Raw genomic sequence first — 21,825 nt, 5'->3', positions numbered from 1 at the left:
TTCGATCATGTCAATATCAAGAGACATGTGTGAAGAAAAGGAGAAAGAAAATCCGAGACCTCCGGAGAAAGAAAAGAGAAGAAAATGAAGGATTTTAATCGAGAAACTTGGACCTGTCGTGTATAAAACGGTTGCTGGGATTTCACAGAAGGGTATCGAGACTTTGGGGGACCAACAGGGGCAGAGAAGAGAAGAAAATCGAGTTGCAGGAATTATTTTTCTGCTGGTGTAGAGGAAGAACACGAAGAACATACTACGCCCTAGAGCAGTCGTTTATTCTACAACAGCTTAGTATTATCTTTTCTTGTAACAGTGCAATTGCAATACCTATAAACTGTTGAGAATCTCTGTATTAGCATTTTTCTCTTGTTTTTCACCTATTTGAGCTATGAAGCGCGTGAATAATACGAGGAGCTAAACCCCTTAGCTGAAACGACGGAGGAAGCTATTTTTCAAACAATCATGTGGTAAAAATTATTTAGTTAATTTTTGCAATTCTATTTATCATTATTTGCATTGAATCAAAATTGAAATAATGATTTTTATTGACTTGTTGTGTTTTCACTTGATGGTGCATGCTTAGCTTAGGGCTCTTGATTTTCCATGCTTGAGATTAACAATTAGTATTTTGAAAATCTACCATTGGCAATGTTTTAGAATCACAATTTATTTTGGAGCTATATTGTCTAGAATTGCATGATAATTATTAATATTGAATCACATGAAAAATTGGAAAATAGCGGAATCCACAGTCTCAGTTTTCTCTAAAATATTGATAACAACTTATTTTGAGTTTTCTATAGTTTTATTTGAGTCTAAAACGAATCTTCACAAGTTCGAGTTGAACGAATCTTTCTTACCACTTTACAACAACTTTCAAAATCACACCACTAGGCATTGCTCAAACGACCAACAACTGGTTCCGTGACCACCGAAACCCGGTCCCATGCACTCTTGATCGGACCCCATCTTTCATACCTAGGTTTTATCACCTAATGTTGAACCCAGCAATATTTCAGTAAATGATGAAATCGACATTAATCATCATTCCTTCACCGACTGGTCAACTCAAGACCCTGGTGCATGCTCACTCGAGCATTCAGGAACCACACGGTCGTCCATCATCCCATGTGGTCGGTCCCTCTTCACTCATGACCAATTTTCAGCAATTCTTCAATTGATGAAGGATTGATCAAAAAATTAGGGTTTCGAACAAACGCTCCACGAATCACCATTCTGAGCAAGTTCAAACACTAAATTATGTTGATCCAGCGAGCAACATCTGGCTTAATTATACAATATTCGTTAATTTACCAGTATTTTAATTAATATTTTATTGGGTCACGTCACCAATAAATAATTCGTCGAATTGAGCAATACGTGCTCAATTGCTCGAATATTGATCCCACTATCAATATTCATTAATTTATCAGTAATTTGTCGACTTGAGCAATACTTGCTCAGTTGCTCGAATATTGATCCCACTATCAATATTCAGTAGTTTGCTCGAATAATCCACATGTATTCAGTAACTCATCAATATTCAACAACTCGTCGAATTTACAATATTTGCTCGGACGAGCAATATTAATATTCATGAATCGCCGAGCATTTGTCAATCATGCTCGATTCAACAAAATCTAGACTCACTGTCTAATCAGTCAACAACTGAATAACTAAGACACATTTGTCATACAAACTCCACGATTCGTGAGATATCAATCACGTCACAAATGGGGGGATATCACTTACGGTTTTGGTCTGGCGGTCTACGGAATGTGGATTCATCCACGACGAGAAATGTGCATAAGTCGTGCAAACGGTTGAAGGAGTTAGCAAAGTAGTGGGTGCACGATCAGTCAAGTCACCACATGACATGGAACTGACTTTAACACGATCTCCCACTTTACCACTCTTTCACTCAAGAAATCGTCACACTTACAGGGATCAATGTGCTCACGACTCTGACAATATAAATAAGTCTCTGAATCCATGATTGAAGACAACGAATGATCACTAGCTATCAACAATTGTCGAATTTCTCGAGTAATTACTCTCAAGAATTCATCAATCTATCAGAACTTATTCAAAAACTTCACAGTTTACCAATTATTGCAGAAACCTTCAACACATCCACAATCTTTGATCATCATTGATCCCACACAATTCTCAGCTTCCCTCCTAGAGATCAACCCATCTCCCTCTTTGCAACCGAATTGACTCTGGAACGACCATTGACTTGGTTTAGGCCGGAGTCCTACATATTGATCTCTCGAATCTAAGCACTCCCTTTGCAGTGCATCTGTGTGAGGTTCAGCAGTTTTCTCGGTTGAGGAGTCTCGACCGCACGCTCGATTCTTCACTTTCCTAAAAAACCAGCAAACCGTTTTCCCCCATCCACAGATTGGCGACCACAGTGGGAGATTAATCTCTCGGTTGCAATCTCTCATTTTCACAAAATGGTTGGTCTTAGGTCTACTTCAGAAACTCCAGATTCTCACCAAAGTCTTTCAAATGGCAATATCCCTCATGCTCGTTCGAACGACTCTGGTAACGTTCGCCATCCTTACTTCACTACTCCTTTTCTCTCTATTGACGCATTCGATGGAGAGATCCCGTCATTGACGGAATTGGCACGAAGGCAAAGAGCTTTAGCCAGGAACGCCAATCGATTGAAAGAAGCTATCGATAACTTGTTCGCCTACATGGTGGAATTGACAAGGCTTTTGGGAGCATAAATGGTGGCACATCCAAATCCTACTCCTGATGCTTCTCAGATCAATAGTTTCACGACATATGAAAAGCCGGTGGAACAAGAAGTCACACATTTGATCGAGAATCTATGTGAACTCCTGCATTTCTCCAGAGATCAACGCACAGACACGTTTGCCGCACTCAATAAAATATCATCTGACGCGCGAATAGTTCCATCATCTCCCGCGGTTGAGCAAGTGTCCATGATATCTGAACTTTCGATCAACAACATCACTTTTACTGAGGAAGACCGAATGGCACAAGAAGGACATAACCGAGCTTTATTCTTAACTGCTTCTATCAAAGATTCCGAGTTCAGGATAGTTCTCATAGATTCAGGCGCTTCTACGAACCTCGTTACTATGAAGACTCTCAAGGAGGCCAAAGTTACGCAAAGCAAAATCGTTCATCATCCCATATTGATGACGGGTTTTGAAGGAAGCCAGAGCCACACGTACGGATATGTCTATGTGGATCTGAAAGTAGGACCGATTCAATCCACTGTCAAGTTTCATGTGATCGAGAAAGACCCGGATTATCACATGATACTCCGGAGACCATGGCTTCACGACAATAAGGTTGTTCCTTCGACGTACCATCAATGTATGAAAGCTTTGTTCAACAACAAAATTGTTCGCATCCCAGCTTTAGTGTCTCCTTATGCTCCGGTTCATGATGCTGAGCTCCTGGAACCTCCAAAAAGCATCCCCAAACCTCCGAAAAGATCTGCACTGTTCCACTCCTAAGCTGGAAAAAAATTGAGAACACCGACAAACCATCATCACCGGATGCTAAATCTGTCAAAATTGTCCACCACACCACTTAAATGTCGTCAAGGTCAAGGTACGGCTCACAAAAAGTCAAATTTTATTACTGATTATAATGCGGAAGGGAGAGTCATATATCTTCGCCGAAAAGATTATCAATTAACAGGGGAGGTCGATGAAAAGTCTCCCCGTCCCGAAGAATCATGACAGAGTGAGTAATCACCCGATGAAGAAATTCGAGATGCACCACGACAGCTGCAAGATGGCACAGACTCCACAACTGACAACATTGAGACTATCAACATCGGAACGGACGAGAATCCAAGGCCAATTCTAATCAGTTCTTCTCTCGCACCCGAGGAACGAGAAGGATTGATAGGTCTGTTGAAAGAATACCAAGATATCTTCGTCTGGACGTACGAAGAAATTCCCGGCCTGGATGACAAATTAGTCACTCATCATTTGTACGTCACTCCCGGATCCAAACCCGTCAAACAACCGCCCAGGCAATTCATACATGAAGTTGAGGAACAGATCAAGGTGGATATCCAGAAACTACTAACAGCAGGGTTCATCAAACCCATTCAACATCCAACATGGCTGGCGAACACTGTCCCAGTCAAGAAGAAAAATGGACAGATCCGGTGCTGTGTAGATTTCAGGAATTTGAACAAGTGCTGCCCGAAGGATGACTTTCCATTTCCAAATATTGATATGCTCGTTGATGCAACCAGTGGCCATGACATGTTCTCGTCCATGGATGGTTACAGTGGATATAACCAAATCAAGATGTACGAACATGACGCTAACAAGACTGCATTCCGAACTCCCATTGGAAACTTCCACTACACAATGATGCATTTCGGCTTGAAGAATGCAGGGTCCACTTATCAGCGGGCCATGACTGCAATATTTCATGACATGATGCACAAGCAAGTAAAAGACTATGCTGACGATGTGGTGGTGAAATCGAAGACCCGGACGTCCCACCTAGACATTCTGAGACAAGTCTTCGAAAGATGCAGAGAATACAAACTAAAGATGAATCCTATGAAATGTGCTTTTGGTGTTTCTTCCGGAAAGTTTCTTGGATTCTTGGTCACTGCAGAAGGAATCAAGGTTGATCCAGACAAAACAAAAGCCATTACTACCATGACTCCTCCACGAACTGTGAAAGAGATCCAGAGTTTCATGGGCAAAGTCAATTATATCCGGCGTTTCATTCCTGGACTTGCTCAACGCATTGCCTCATTCACCCCTCTGTTGAAGAAAGGAGCAAATTTTGCATGGACAGTCGTTCAACAAGAAGCATTTCAGAAAATACAAAAAATATTACTATCACCTGCCGTCATGAAATCTCCAGTGCAAGGACGACCTCTAGTACTTTACACAGCCTCCGGTGATGTCGATATTGGAGCACTGCTCGCTCAAGAGGATGAAGAAGGTATCGAACGTCCAATTTATTATTTCCGTCTCACAATGAGGGCTGCTCAATTCTGATACCCAAAAGCTGAAAGGGCGTGTCTAGTATTGGTTCACGCAATTTAGAGGTTCAGACATTATCTACTATCAAACAGGGCCGTGCTAGTGGCCAAAGCCGATCCCATAAAGTTCTTACTGTCGAAACCTGCTCTAATCGGAAGACCAGTAAAATGACTACTTCAAATGTCAGAATTTGACATAGCGTGTGTTCCTCCAAAAGCAATCAAAGGACAAGCAGTTGCAGACTTACTCGCTGCTTTCCCTGGAGAAGACATCATGATGTTGCATGAAGAAGTGCCCGATGAGTTTCCAGAAATTTCAATCATTCATGAAGAAACGTGGCTATTATATTTTGATGGATCTGCCACTCCGAGCAATGATACTGGTGGTGCGGGTATTGTGCTAGTATTTCCATCCGGTGAAGTCTTCTCACATTCATTCAATCTAGATTTCCACTGCACCAACAATTCAGCAGAATATGAAGCTTTTCTCCTAGGGCTATCTTTGTCCAAGAAAGCAGGAGCGAAGCACCTAGAGATCAGAGGAGACTCAAAGTTGCTGGTCAATCAAATGAATGGTGTATACTCTCTCAAAGAAATAACACTTGCTCCATTCAGGACTGAGGCACAACGACTATTAGCTCATTTTTCCGATGCAACAATTGTCCATACCGGCCGTACCAACAATAGACATGCTGATTGTTTAGCGACTCTAGCATCCAAACTGCAATTTGAGGGGTCTGAGAAATCCATCACTGTGCAAAGACGCTCTGTATCATCCACTTGGCTTACTCAAGTCGAAGATGCTCAGTCAAGCGACTGGCGAGCACCCATCATTCATGAGTTGAGCAATTCTCTTACGGAGGGGAAAATTAGCCTCAAGGAGTTGAAAAACTTTATCTTGCTGCACGGAGCATTATATTATCGCAATCCCGATGGATCCCTGTCACGATGCCTTTGAGATGAAGAAGCCAATGAAAAACTCAAACGCATACATGAGGAATTGTGTGGGCAAACCCTAGTGGTCACGATTTATAGAAGGCTTCAAAGGCGCGGATACTATTGGCTCTCCATGGAAGCTCAGTCGAGGATGCTGCAAGGATCTTGTCTCAATTGTCAGACACCACCTCATCATTTGGAGATTCTAACAATCCATCACACTGGGGACTGGAGATAACCTTACATAAAGTATCTTCGTGACAACGATCTTCCATCAGAGAAGAAGGTAGCTATTAAACTCATTCAGAGGGCCAAATGTTTCGTCTACCTGAAGGGATTTTGTATCGCAAAAGCTTTGGTGGGAACCTCCTGAGGTGCTTGGCTGAACATGAAATTCCTACAATCTTGAAAGAAATGCACAAAGGTGAACACCAAGGAAAGAAGAAATTATTTCTCCAAATTCATGAGAAATATTATTGGCCAACCATGGAAGATGATGCAGCCGCCTACGTTCGGAGATGTCATCAATGCCAAGTTCACAGTAACCTCATTCACACTTCTTGTCTCCCATTAAATTATGTGAGCAGTACATGGCCCTTCTACAGCTGGGGACTGGATATTATCGGGAAAATCAATCCAGCATCATCGAAGCAACATGAATATATCATTACAGCAACCGAGTATTTCACCAAGTGCGTTGAAGCTATTCCTCTTCGAAGCACTACTGGAGTCACAATTGCAGCTTTCATCAAAGAGTACATCATATGCAGATTCGGCGTTCCTAAACACATCATTACATATAATGGGACTCCATTCGCTAACAAACACGTTGCAGAGTTGCTCGAGGAATATGGGATCAAACAGATTTTCTCCACACTCTACTATCCCCAAGGAAACGGACAAGTGGAGAGTACCAACAAAACTTTGAACCGGATTCTCAGTCGAACAGTTCATGACAATCACGAACATGGCATGAGGAATTGCCCATGGCTTTATGGGCCTATCGTACTGCACCAAGGAGTTCAATTGGGACTTCATCGTATTCTCTTGTCTATGGTGTTGATGCTATTCTCCCAGCTGAGATCAAGATCCCCTCTGCAAGAATCGCAGCGTCCAGTGGAGTTCAGTGGGATGAAGCCGAAGTATCTAATTCAAGGATCGCTGAGTTAGACATGCTTGAATCAAGAAGATCCAAGATGAAAAAATATGTGGAAACCTACAAACAGAGAATTTCCAAGGCATACAACAAAATGGTAAGACCTCGAACATTTCAAGTAGGAGATTTTGTTTTGAAAACAACAAAACATATCCAGCAAGACATGTCCGCTTCCAAGTTCTCTCCTACATGGGAAGGGCCTTATGTAGTCATCAAGGCGGTATCCAACGGATATTACAAAATCTTAGTTGTTAATGGAGGAGTCGAAGGAAACATCATCAGTGGCAAGTGTCTCAAGGCGTATTATGCTTGAGCAATCGTCAAAATATTAAGTTTCTAAACGTAATTTCTGTTTTCTCCAAAAGAATACGCAGTATGCTCATCCATTTTTTTAAAACATAATCTCAAACCTACATAAAAAAAAATTCTTTCTCTCAAACGCTCACTCAGAGCAAACCATCCAACAGAGGATAATATTTATAGAAAACCCTGTCAATCTTCTTGCGGAAATTTTTGGTTTTCACTCTCAAGTCTTGGACCGCCTTCTCAACTCTTGCTGACTCCAAGGCAAGTGTCTTCTCCTCCTTCAATATGGCAGTGGTCGCAGAAATCGCATCAGCAGCAGCCGTCGCCTTATGAATCTTGATCATATCGAGTCTATGACGAAGCCAGCCTATGTTGAACCGCAGGGTTTCACAGTTTGAAATCATCTCGTCCCATTTGTGCAGTTCATGATTCTTGACATCTCGCAGATGCATCTGGTTCATCTCTTCAATGATCGGTAACAACCCTGCAACCGTAGTCAGGAGGGTTGGTAGAAAGCCTTTCCACACTTCGGTCATAGCAATATGCCCATAACTTCTCCAAATTTTGGTGTACAGGGGCACGTGACACTTGGGAATGACGAATCCACCAACCACTTCATTATTCGGGCAATTGTTAATCATGGGAGCCTCAAACGGGAGTCCAACTGCTGGATACTCAGAAGCATGAACTCTGGCCCCAGTTTCTACCGAATCAGTAGAGTTTTCGTCAACACAGTTGCTGCTATCATCAACCACAACCACAAATTTCCCGTTCCTCCTTTTTCTAGCATCGACAACAACACGAACATCAACTTGCGATGAAACAAATGAGTATTTAATTTTATTGACCATTAAACATGGTAAAACTTCAGTCGAGAAGTTATGGAATTACTTACATATGCTTCAGCATCAGCATAAGCCGACCTGTACCAGGCAGGAGCTTTAACGGTCCGTTTGGGTCTCAAGCTACAGGAAGAATGCTGATTCTTCTGATTATCCTGCGACAAATTGTTTTCTTATTAATCAATCATCCTGATTGAACAAAGATAAAATAAAATATGTAACTCACGGAGGTGGATACTGCCACAACATGTTCGGCGCGAGACTCACTCCTGGAAGAGACACCGAAGCTAGACATGGTATTGAGAGGTATGATCGTGATCAAAATCTCTTATAATACACGGATACGATGTGCGGGTTAAATAAGAAACCCTAAGCATTGAAAGTCAAGGCATGGGTACTTATATCACAACGGGAAGATAAGTCTATTGCGGTTTCAACGGAAAACCTAAATATCGAATTAGATACATGCTGATATGAGAGAAGCGTAACAATACTTGGGACTGGCAGTTCATGCATAGTCAACATTGCGACTACGAAGTGACGATTTAGCGGGTCACGTATCGCTCTAGCCAGTGTGATTGTATTTCATGGATCATTACTGACTACGTGGACATTGTTCCATCTGGCTCAGCCGGAGGCGTGAAGGAAATTTGGCAAAAGATATGATAAAGGATTATTGTTCAAGAATAATTTCTAATGCAACATCTCTACAGCCAAACTACTCGAATAACCAGAAAATATCTACTGCAATGGAAGATAAATAATCTCATGAAGAATCGCGAACAAAACTAATCATCAGATGCGTCAGATTCATCAGATCCGTCACCATCATCATCTTCTTCTTCAGAGTTACTATCAGGGTTGTTGAAGAAATCTGGATGAATCTCAGGATTGTTGTATAATAAGTCCAAGTACTCTTCTTATTTACGCTCAGCTTCAAGATCAGCTTTGACCAATTTCTCGATCTCCTTGGTGTGCCGATCTGGCTTAATCTTGCGATCTCGCGGCACCCACACAGGCTTATCTTCCGAAGCATCAGAGTATGAGGGTACACTGTCATCTCGGAATCGAAATTTTTCCTCAGCTGCTAGCAATTTGCGGTGGACTCGGTCTCTTCTCCGTCGATGATCATCCAACCTGTCATCCTCGGCTTTTCTATTCATGAGCTTGTCATAAGTGACTCTCCTATTATCAGGAGGCGCACTATGCTTCGTTCCTTCAGCATGATTTTTCCTAGCTCGAGCTTTGGCTGCAGAAGACTTGGAGTCCTCTTCAGAAGAACTGGAAGAATAATAGTAATCATAATCACTGCTGCTGCTGGAAGTCAACATTTTGTGAAACCAGAAGTACATAATTACAAATATACTAATATCGAAGTTGCGACAAAATGGTAATCCTCAACTCTTACCTATTTACGATTTCACAAACTTAGTGATAACAGCGTAAAACTCCAAAACTTGCTCGTTCTTTCAAACCTGCAAAGCCGAGCAAAAAACATATTATTTAAAGTCAACATCGGCTTTTCACGAAACTATGAATAATTCACATAACCTTACATGTGGGCATTCGCTGATTTTTACGTGTACATACACTATAAAATCATCAAACTCATACATACACTTCATCAAAGCATAGAAACATTGTTTGCTTTTGACAATTTTTCATAAATCAAAACTTGATTTTTCTTTAATAAAAATGTGAATAAGTCAAGTATTTTCAAAAAAAAATCGTGAGCTGAATAACTCACGTAAATATATATAAAAAGAAAAAACTTCTTTGCTCAGTCGAGCATTCATCTACGGAACGAGGGTCTTTTCTATTTTTGCAAAGGTCCACATATTCTAAATAAAATTTTGAAAGTTCATAAACAAATTTTTATCATGAACTCCAGGTCTTTTCAAAGATTCCTTTAACCCTAAGGATCATTATTTACTACTTTTATTACGAACAAACTTACGTTCCTAAAAGTATTTGCAAAGTTCATGCTTCGAAAACAAACTTGGGTTTTCATGAAACCTAATAAAAAAAACTTTTACTACTGCAACTAGACCATGTCTATTCAAAATTTTATGTATCTTTTCCATATTAGGGTTTTTTGCTCGTTTCTTAAACTAACCAACGAACGGGCGCACGTATACGTTTTCTAAAAATTCTTCATAAATCCTACGCATGCACGCAACCATGGGATTTTCTTGTTTTATGAGAAACTCATAAAATCATAGAACACACAGCAAAAAAAAATCGGACTTACCTGGTCGGCGCCGGCCGGACGCTGATCGCCGACGGGTAGCGTCCGGCGAACTTTCTTCCTCTCCTGCTGCTGCTCACGTGAAGGTGGTGAAGAGATGAAGAATCCTGGTTGGTCAAAAAATAAAATAAATTTTAGGGTTTCTTCCCTTTTATATCAAATTTATTTCCAAAACCTAATAAAGCGTGGGTTACCTTTTTTGGACTCGGGCCCATAAATCCTAAACCGGCCATAACTAGGCTTCTGAACGCCCAAATCAGCAGTGCCTCATCTCTCCATGATTATGAGATGACACTCTATCTTGCTATCAGGGTCCTTATCTGCGTGTTTGCTCGTACATGACACCATTGGAGAAAATCGAGAATCCTGAGACTACCTTTGTATGACTGAGTTCAACCATCGATCTCATCGACTGAAAATCACCATTTAATGCTTACTGCGGAACATGACTGTCCCTCAATAAGCAGGGGACTTAACATTGATGGTGGATTTTAAACAAAGGGCAAAACCGTAAAATCATGAGGCATGTTTTTGACACGACTTTCAGGCATGCAGTGATTCATATTTTACGAAGCCATGATGAATATGTTTTCGAAAAAGCCCCACCAGCTGAGCGGTTCGATCCCTGGCATTTCATCATGACCTCTATGCAGAATAATTGGGCGGTTCTCCGTAGATTGAGAGATTAACGCCTTCAAGACGTCGGTGACACTCAATGTTCCCTGACTGCAGGAGAGAGACCCACCTTCACATAGAAGAACGATTAGGCGGTTCTCGGAAGATTGAGAGCATTAACGCCTTCAGGACGTCGGTGACACTCACTATTCCCTGACTATGTGGAGAGACCGTGTGTAGATTCAGGCGGTTCTCCGTAGATTGAGAACAATAACGCCTTCAGGTCGTAAACAACACCCGTGACTCCCTGACTATGCACCATTCAGAATGGATGTGACGCTTTAGCTGGCTAATATCTTTTCTGCAATAGATTAATTCTGTTGTGACATTCACTACTAAATTCCCAGAATGATCTATTATTGCTCTTATTCCATGGTCGAATCCACGGACTGATCCCATGGAATGGAAATAAAAATTTGCTCCTATTTCATGGTTGAATCCACGGCTTGATCCCATGGAATGGCAACAAACAATTGTATCATCTCATTATTTCGTTTTCATGATCAAATCCACGGCTGATCTCATGGAATGGTAATATTTAATTACTCTGATTCTATGGTCGAATACACGATCCCATAAAATGGTAATATTCGACTATATTATTCCGAATTCATGGTCGAATCCACGGCTGATCCTATGGATTGATAATAAACAACTACTCACTTTTATTACTCAGTTTCATGAATCATTCTCCACTGAATTTCATAAATTAGTAATAAATACTCAACAATCGGGCATCTGAATCATCACTGAGTAAGCCCTGTAAAAATGGTGCAAGTGTACTCGACAATGATGCACGACTGAGCACCCGTATGCACAAAAGAGCATCCAAAAATATGGATAGATGAGGAATGCTACGCAAAACAAGAGAAAACAACAAATAATAATAAAATAATAAGAGGCGCCCAGGGGATGGGCCCACCGGACGGCCGACCATGCCCTAGCCGTGGCCGGTCCCACGCCTCTTCCATTATTTTTCCCCTATTTTGTTATTTTCATGAACTCATGAAAAACTCCTTCAATTTAGCAACTTTCCTTGTTCGAGAAAAACTCATGGATTCTCCGTAACTTCACGGATTCATGAAAAATAATATTATAAAATAGGAAAAGGTGTGCGGGACCGGGCAACCTAGACGGTCGGCCATGCCCAATCTGTGGCCGGTCCCACACCTTACAATCCCTAGCTTTTATAATTATTATTCCCTAAACTCATGAAACTCCTCCATTTCAACGAAAACTCATGGATTCTCCATAACTTCACGGGTTCATGAAAAATAATATTATAAAATAGGAAAAGGTATGCGGGACCAGGCAACATAGCCGGACGGCCATGGCCGGTCTCACACCTTGCAATCCCTAGTCTTTTATAATTATTGTTTTCCTCGATTCATGAAACTCCTTGGTTTGAGCAAAAATCATGATTTCGTCGTAATTTCTCAAATTTTGCTCGAATCATGAAAAACCAAAAGCCAACATGGTCACACGACCGGCTAGCCTCTCACGGCAATTTTAAATGTTAAAATACTCTTATTTTAATATTTACAAAATATTGATCAATTGAGCATACATGCTCATTCCAACAAAAATCAAGAATTTCAGTCAAGATGAAACTCTTCTGAAAATTCACAATGTTACTCAAACGCACGTCAGAAAATACTGAAACTCTCAGAACGGAGACACGGACACCACGACAACATGTGCATGCCTTCATGACCGACCAGAGTCATCTTGGGGCTTGCACAAAGCCGATCCCACACGATTTCATAATTCTGACCTAATTTGCTCAATTGCTCATATTGGGCCCAAACTATCTCCAAACCTAGGGATTGCTCAAACGACCAACAACTGGTCCCGTGACCACCAAAACCGGTCTCATGCTCTCTTGGTCGGACCCCATCTTTCATACCTAGGTTTTATCACCTAATGCTGAACCCAGCAATATTTCAGTAAATGATGAAATCGTCATTAATCATCATTCCTTCACCGACCGGTCAACTCAAGACCCTGGTGCACGCTCACTCGAGCATTCAGGAACCACACGGTCATCCATCATCCCGTGTGGTCAGTCCCTCTTCACTCATGACCAATTTTCAGCAATTCGTCAATTGATGAAGGATTGATCAAAAAATTAGGGTTTCGAACAAACGTTCCACGAATCACCATTCTAAGCAAGTTCAAACACTAAATTATGTTGATCCAGCGAGCAACATATGGCTTAATTATACAATATTCAGTAATTTACCAGTATTTTAATTAATATTTTATTGGGTCACGTCACCAGTAAATAATTCGTCGAATTGAGCAATACTTGCTCAGTTGCTCGAATATTGATCCCACTATCAATATTCAGTAGTTTGCTCGAATAATCCACATGTATTCAGTAACTCATCAATATTCAACAACTCGTCGAATTTACAATATTTGCTCGGATGAGCAATATTAATATTCATGAATCGCTGAGCATTTGTCAATTATGCTCGATTCAAAAAAATATAGACTCACTGTCTAATCAGTCAACAACTGAATAACTAAGACACATTTGTCATACAAACTCCACGATTCGTGAGATATCAATCATGTCACAAATGGGGGGATATCACTTACGGTTTTGGTCTGGCGGTCTGTGGCAGGTGGATTCATCCACGACGAGAAATGTGCGTAAGTCGTGTAAACGGTTGAAAGAGTTAGCAAAGTAGTGGGTGCATGATCAGTCAAGTCTCCACACGACATGGAACTGACTTTAACATGATCTCCCACTTTCCCACTCTTTCACTCAAGAAACTGTCACACTTATAAGGATCAATGTGCTCACGACTCTGACAATATACATAAGTCTCTGAATCCATGATTGAAGACAACGAATGATCACTAGCTATCAACAATTGTCGAATTTCTCGAGTAACTACTCTCAAGAATTCATCAATCTATCAGAACTTATTCAAAAACTTCACAGTTTACCAATTATTGCAGAAACCTTCAACACATCCACAATCCTTGATCATCATTGATCCCACACAATTCTCAGATTCCCTCCTACAGATCAACCCATCTCCGTCTTTGCGACCGAATTGACTCTGGAACGGCCATTTGTCAATCATGCCGGAGTCCTACAGATTGATCTCTCGAATATAAGCACTCCCTTTGCACTGCATCTGTGTGAGGTTCAGCAGTTTGCTCGGTTGAGGAGTCTCGACCACACGCTCGATTCTTCACTTTCCTACAAAAACAGCAAACCGTTTTCCCTATCCACACATAGAATTCAATCAATTTCCCTGACTAACTTGCAAAAGTTAGGGTTTTGCGCCTCGCGTAGTATATCAGACCTTGCTTGTCGAAATTAAGCCTAGGAAAACTAGGTAATTAATCCTCCATGGATTAGGAGGTGCAAAACCTTGCCCATAGTCAGAAAATAGGGAGCCGCAGCAGCAAAGGGAGGCGTGGCCATGCCTTGGCGCCATTTTCCATTGGCCACGCCCCATCCTAAAACCGGACCTATTTCCCTCGACCAATCAGGTCGCTTTAAACTCGCCACACACACATAAGTTGTGGTTGGGCCCATACTTGTCGGCCCCATTTTTCTATCGACCAATCAGGTCGCTCTAAAGCCGCCACACTCTCACCAGAAGTGTATCCACGCCCATGCTTTTCCGGCCCTCTTTTAATCGACCAATCAGGTCGCTCTAAAGCCGCCACACTCTCACCAGAAGTGTAGCCGCGCCTTATGTTTGGCCGGCCCCTTTTCTTGGCCAATCAAGTCGGTCTAAACTTACCAACATACATTAAAGGCCAAACACACCATGTCGCACCACCATACTAACTGGAAAGCCAAACGCGCCCTGCCACAACAATATATTGATCGGCATGCCAACATGCCACTCTGTCGCGATAACATGCCACTCTGCTGCGGTAACATACCAACATGCCACTTTGTGCCAACCTGCCATAAATAGCGCCCTATGTGCTAACCTACCTCATGTTCGGGGCCAACGCCATGAAAAGATTAAGATTAGGGTTTTCGGGTCAAAACCACGCTTATGCATTAACCAAAGCCCTAATTTTAAGTCGTGGCACAAATCATGTCACTTCGACCCCATAAAATGCCACGAGCCGTGTGGGACTCGGGAATCCCTAGGGTTGGCGCCATATCATAGCCACCCACGGCAATCCCTACTCCAGTGGCCGTTTCCACACTATGGACTTGCCATAACTCCTTTGGCATATCTATGGCGTCATTTGCACAAAAGTATCGCCATGTCGCGGCCGCATGCGACACGCACTAATTAGGGTTTCGACATGCCAAACCCTAATTTGGGCAAAGTTTCTACGCCAACCAAAGCCAAATAACGTTTCCCAGAGCGATGGGATTGATGTGGCAAGATGGCCAATGTTGCCACGCCTCATGTGGGTCTAACACCATGACGCCAAACCCTAACCTTGGCCACGGCGCCAAACCCTAGCCTTGGCCATGCCGCCAAGCCCTAACTTTGGCCGCGGAGCCAAATCTTAGCTTTGGCCATGCTACAACACCACAGGCGTGGCCATGCCACAACGCCACTGGCATGCCGATATACCACGGCTAATAGCATGCCACTATTCCACAGCTACTGGCATGCCGCTATACCACGGCTACTGGCACGCCGCTATGCCACGGCTACTAGCACGCCGCTATGCCACGACTACTAGCACGCCGCTATGCCACGGCTACTAGCATGCCGCCATGCCACGACTATGCCACCAGCATGCCGCTATGCCAATAGCGCCACTCCGTTGTACAACAAGATGCGGCCATAATCAATGGCCATCCTTCCTCATGAGATGCAATCTCGGCCATCCAAGTTCGCCACCCAACTGACAGACTTGTGGAAAGTTTCAGGCGATCAACTTCCTAAATCTAGTGGCCATGGCTACGTTAGGCGCCACTTGCACCACCGTGCCACTGGCATGCATGAGCCATGCCAGTCATGCCATATTGCCACTGGCATATACCAAAACGCCACCGCGCCATTATCAGGCGCCAACACAAGGTAGCCATAATCAACGTCTGCCCTCCTTCACGGGATGCGATCTCATCTATCGAGGTTTTCCACCGAACTGACAAACCTGTGGCAAGTTTTAGGAGACCAGCCAAAACGATCCTAATAGCATTACATGTTATTTTCTTGCGGAAAGTCCCTTGAATTTGACTTGCCACACGTAGCGAAGTGCTACATGTTTTCCACGAAAACACTCGAGATATCAAACATGTCACAAACTGGGGGATGCTCATCAGGGTATTGGTCTGGCGGTTTACAACGTGCGGTGTATAATGCGCCCGTTACAAGAAATTGTCATGAAGTGGGACAATTAGTGGTGGTGAAAAGTAACGGTGTAAACGAATTCATTTCCTTCATCATGGAAGCATAATGTCTTACGGTTACACGAATTCACTACCTTCATCATGGAAGCATAACGTCTGACGGTTACACATTACTCTTTTCTTCCATCACTCAATAGTTTCCACTTCCTACGAGACCAGGGTACGTTTTGACTTGTATAAATAGGTTTCACCTATTTTCACCAAACAACAAGTTTTGGTCGGCAACAATACAATATCTAGAAATCACCTGGTAGCTTTCCATTCTGCTAGCCATTTCTACTTTCAGATACAAGTCATAAACAACCACACCTTCAGAATCAACGATTCTGGTCTCAACACTGTCTTCGCTTCCCTCCCTAAGGCCAACCCTTCTCCTTCACTTTGTGACCGAAGCAAGCCTGGAACAGCCATATCTTAGTTTAGGCCAAGATTGTACAGATTGATCTCTCGAATTAAAAGTACTCCCATGCAGTGGATTGTTTAGGGTTTAGATTCGTTTCTCATCCACACACCCGAAATTACCAAAATCAGCAGAAACGATTTTCACCCACAAACACCGGCATATGACTGGAGATCTTTCTTGGTTTGTGGATTCGAGCGATTTTGAAGGAGGTCCAGTAACACTTGGAGATGGGAGTTGTTGCTATATAAGCAAAAGGGGACGATCAAACTACCAGGCGTTCCTGAAATCCATGATGTCGTATACGTAAAAGGTATGACTGCTAATCTTTTTTTTGTTAGTCAAATCTGTGACAAAGGCCACAAAGTTGTCTTCAATGCGGATGGATGTGACATTGTAGACAAGACTGGAAAATTAATTTTTCAGGGAACTCGTGGTAAAAATAATTGTTATCTGTTGGATCCTCAGTTTAATAATTGCTGCAATTTGACTATGGTGAAATCTACACATCTTTGGCATGAGCGTTTTGGTAACATCAATTACCGGCTTCTAACTAAGATCATTAACAAAGAACTTGTTAGAGGTGTTACCAAAATCAATGCTAAGATTGAAGGTATATGTGGTGCCTGTCAAAAGGGTAAACAAACAAAAGTTCCACATAAATCATCTCGAGATATTCTCACTAAAGCTCCACTTGACTCAATTCATATGGATCTCTTCGGTCTTATTCAACAACCTACTATTGCTGAGAAGATGTATGCTTTAGTTATGGTAGATGATTACACCAGATTCACTTGGGTAGCCTTCTTAGATCATAAGAATGAAACTCTTGGTGAATTCAAGATTATTGTTAATAGAATCCAGAACGAATAGGGTCGCAAACTAAAGAAAATTAGAAGCGATAAGATTTTTTATAGTTGTAGAAAAGGTTCGTTAAAGACTTGTGAAAGTTCGATTTTAGATTCAAATTATAATCCTAAAATAGCAAATTAAATTAAAGTTGTTTTCAAGAGTGGGAGATACTGGAGCTAAGATTCCACTATTTCACCAATTTCCCAAGTGATTTCGATAATTGTATTTGTGCAATCTACACATTCAAGTTGATTCTAATTATTGCAAAAATAGATTTCTAGAAGAACAATTACAAATCGAAAGTATGGGATATCAAAAACCCTAGGATAAGCATATACCATCAATAGAGATTACAATTGCTTAATAAAAATCATTAAATCCCTTTTTTATTCCAAGCAAACAATCATAAAATAAATTGCACAGATTGATAAAATAAATGTTACCACTTTTTCATTGGCGAAATAGCTTCCTCCGTTGCCCCGGAGGATGGGTTTAGCTCCTCATGTTGTGAATATGCTCAAAAGTTGATTACATTGCTCAAAAGATGTTTACAAAGAGGAAAAGGTATAAAGCAGTGTGTTTTGTAACAGAAGTAATTGTTACCGAAGCAACTGTTACAGAGAAACGCTAACAGAACTGTTGTGAACTCGAGATATATGTGACAGAAATTGTTACAAAAGTAATTGATTTGAAAGGTAAGGTAACGGTTTCTGCGACTGTCCAGCTGGATCTTATGTTCTTCAAGTTAAAGGTAACGGTTGCAACAACCTTTGATATATGTACTCTTTTATAACAACCTTTGATATATGTACTCTTTGATAACTTTACTTCAACTCGAATGTTCTCTTTGATACATATATCAACCTTGATTGGGTCTTACTCCAGATGTACTCTTTGTTGTAAGTGATATATGTACTCTTTGATATTTTCTAATGTGCGTTTGAGCAACATTTCGAGAAAATATGAAGAAATCAAGGATTTCGCTGAAACTGAGGAAACTTCATAAGATGAAGGAAATAATAATAATAATGTGGAATCATTATGTGTGGGACCGGCTATGGCCAAGGCGTGGTCGGTCGGCCAATGCGCACGGTCCTATGGCACATTTCCTAATTTATTATTATTTTCATGATTTTAGAGAAATATCATGAAATCAAAGAGTTTATTGAAATCAAGGAGTTTCCTTGAAATGACGGAGTTTCCATGAGATGGAGGAAACAAATAATATTAATAATCATAAAATAAGGACGTGTGGGACCGGCTTGGGCATGGTCTTCCGGCTAGGGCCCGGTCCCATGAGTCTCCTCTAATTTTATATTATTTTCATGATTTGAAGGAAATATCATGAAATCAAGGGATTTCCATGAGATGATGGAAATAATTAATAAAATAAGAAATTACAAGGTGTGGGACCGGACATGGCTAGGGCATGGCCGACCGGCTAGTGACCACGGTCCCGTGACACCTTTCCTAATTTTATGTAATTTTTGTGTAATTTCCTTGATGTGAAGGAAATATCATGAAACTAAGGAGTTTCATAGGATTAAGGAATTTCCATGAGATGATGGAAATAATTAAGAAAATAAGGAATTACAAGGTGTGGGACCGGTCATGGCTAGGGCATGGCCGGCCGGCTAGTGACCACGGTCTTGTGACACCTTTTCTAATTTTATGTAATTTTTGTATAATTTCCTTGATGTGAAGGAAATATCATGAAACTAAGGAGTTTCATAAGATTAAGGAATTTCCATGAGATGATGGAAACAATTAATAAAATAAGGAATTACAAGGTGTGAGACCGGTCATGGCTAGGGCATGGCCGACCGGCTAGTAACCACGGTCCCGTGACACCTTTTCTTAATTTTATGTAATTTTTGTATAATTTCCTTGATGTGAAGGAAATATCATAAATTGAAGAGATTTGCTCAAATGAAAGGATTTTCATGGGATCAAGGAAAATAATAAAATATGATAAAAATAAAGAAAGGGCCGTGGGGCCGGCCATGACCGGCCGGCCGGTGGGCTTGGTCCCCTTAGACGCCTCTTTTAGATATTTTATTATTATTATTTTTTCTCCATGGTTTCATCGTTCCTTCATGTTTTTGAATGTTCGTTCGTGCATTCAGGTGCTCGTTAGTGCATTATTGCTGAGTACACTTGCACCATTTTCTCGGGGCTTACTCGATGGTGGCTGATAGACACATTTTTGTGTTTAATTTGATCTCAATACTATATATTGTTGGCACTCGAGTTTGTACTAATTTTGGTGTTTTATGTGTTTGTAGGCACCTTTGGAAAATAAACATTTTTTGGAAAATTCGGCTCGAAAAGTTGGTAAAAGCCCCGGAGGACACGTGTTATTCGGACTCTCACCTTTGGATAAGGGGCACCTCAATTACTAAGGGGCACCCCGGGTCACCCCAAAGGCAGCTGCTATTCGCACCCCAGTTCTGGTTAGGGGGAGGACATCTTCTTCCCAAATTCAAAAACCAAAAATTGGCGGGAAAAAAATACTATCAACTGGCAGATGTTTTGTTGGAATTTTTGAACGTGTTCTAGGGCAATTCAATGGCTGATTTTTGGTAGGAAGTTGTGATATGTCCTAGCAAACACGTTTTGGGATTTTGGTTCGATCAAATTTGGCCAGAATTAGCTGGATAATTCACGGAATGCAAAACAGGGAAACACGGGTTGGACACGGGATTGGAGAAGATTTGAGCGTGTTCTGCTCATGCATGAGGGCTTTAGCAACATTGTGGGTCGTGTGTAAACATTTCTAGAGTGACCAGGATGGAAATCTACGCGTGAGAATCTAAATCAGGGAAGAAAATATTCCCAGAATATTTTTTCATCAAACCGAGTTAAGAGAGAATTATCTCGAGTTATAGCGAGACTTCTTGATCCTGTGGAGTATATATAGAGTGTTGGGGACTCATAGAAGAGGTGTCGAGAGTTTGGGGTCGAGAGGAGGTCCAGAAAAGCAGAAATCAAGAGTTGATGAAACTCTGTTGTTGCTGCTGCTGATGATGAAGAACACCAAGAACACGAAGAACGGACTCGCAAGGACAGTCGTTTATCAACAGTGTCTAAGACGCACAGCCGTGGGTCGCAGTGCAGTCTAAACAGCAGCAGCACTTGTCTTTTATCGTTCATTCTGTGACGCTTTTTGTGGTCGCAGATTACAGTTTTACACCATTTTCTCCTTTTCTCTCCATTGTAAACACCATTTGAGCTATAAAAATATATTTTGAGCGTGTTTTCATCATGAGGAGCTAAAACCCAACACTGGGACGACGGAGGAGGCTGAATTTCATTCCTTTGGGTAATTTATTTTATTCTTTTTTATGACTTTTGCATTAATCTAAAATTGGAATATGATTTGAATTAATTGGTTGTTATTTAATTTGATGATGTATGCTTAGCTTAGTTGTTTTGATACATCATGCTTAGGACTTACAATCGATGTTTTGAGAATCTATCTTGGCAAAATCAGAGTCTATGTTAATTTTATTGAGTTTTAATTGTCAAAGAATATATGAATGAACCCTGTGTAGTGAATTCGGCCAAATCCTTAGTCCCAGTACATGTCGCCCATTGTTAATATTTTTGTATATATATTTATTAAATCTAAAAATTCCATTTCCTTCACAAGTCTGAAACGAATCCTATTTACTACAATCACAATCAAAAATCATAATCAGTGGCTCAGACTCCCGTACGTTGAATATTTATTACTAACCCATGGAATCCTGCTGAGAAAAGCCATAAATTGAAGTAACAAAATATTATACAGAACGTAGAATATTTTCTAGGAATTCAGTTGATGAATTTTGTGACTAGAAATAATTAATTGATGGCTCTATACTAGCAGACATGTTGTTTAGGAGCATTATAATTATTCAGAAATCGAGGTATGAGCTAGATGGAGCAGAACGCTCGATTTGAATGTTTATTCTGTAAAGTCAGGGAACATTGCGACATTCTGAAGACGTAGTGCTTTATACTAGTGAGTAATACATCTAGGAGCCGTCCAACCGTTTCGATTCTTT

The sequence above is a fragment of the Papaver somniferum genome, chromosome 7 (assembly GCF_003573695.1).
Source record: "Papaver somniferum cultivar HN1 chromosome 7, ASM357369v1, whole genome shotgun sequence".
Classification (NCBI taxonomy): Eukaryota; Viridiplantae; Streptophyta; class Magnoliopsida; order Ranunculales; family Papaveraceae; genus Papaver; species Papaver somniferum.
Note: the sequence above shows the minus strand (reverse complement) of the source record.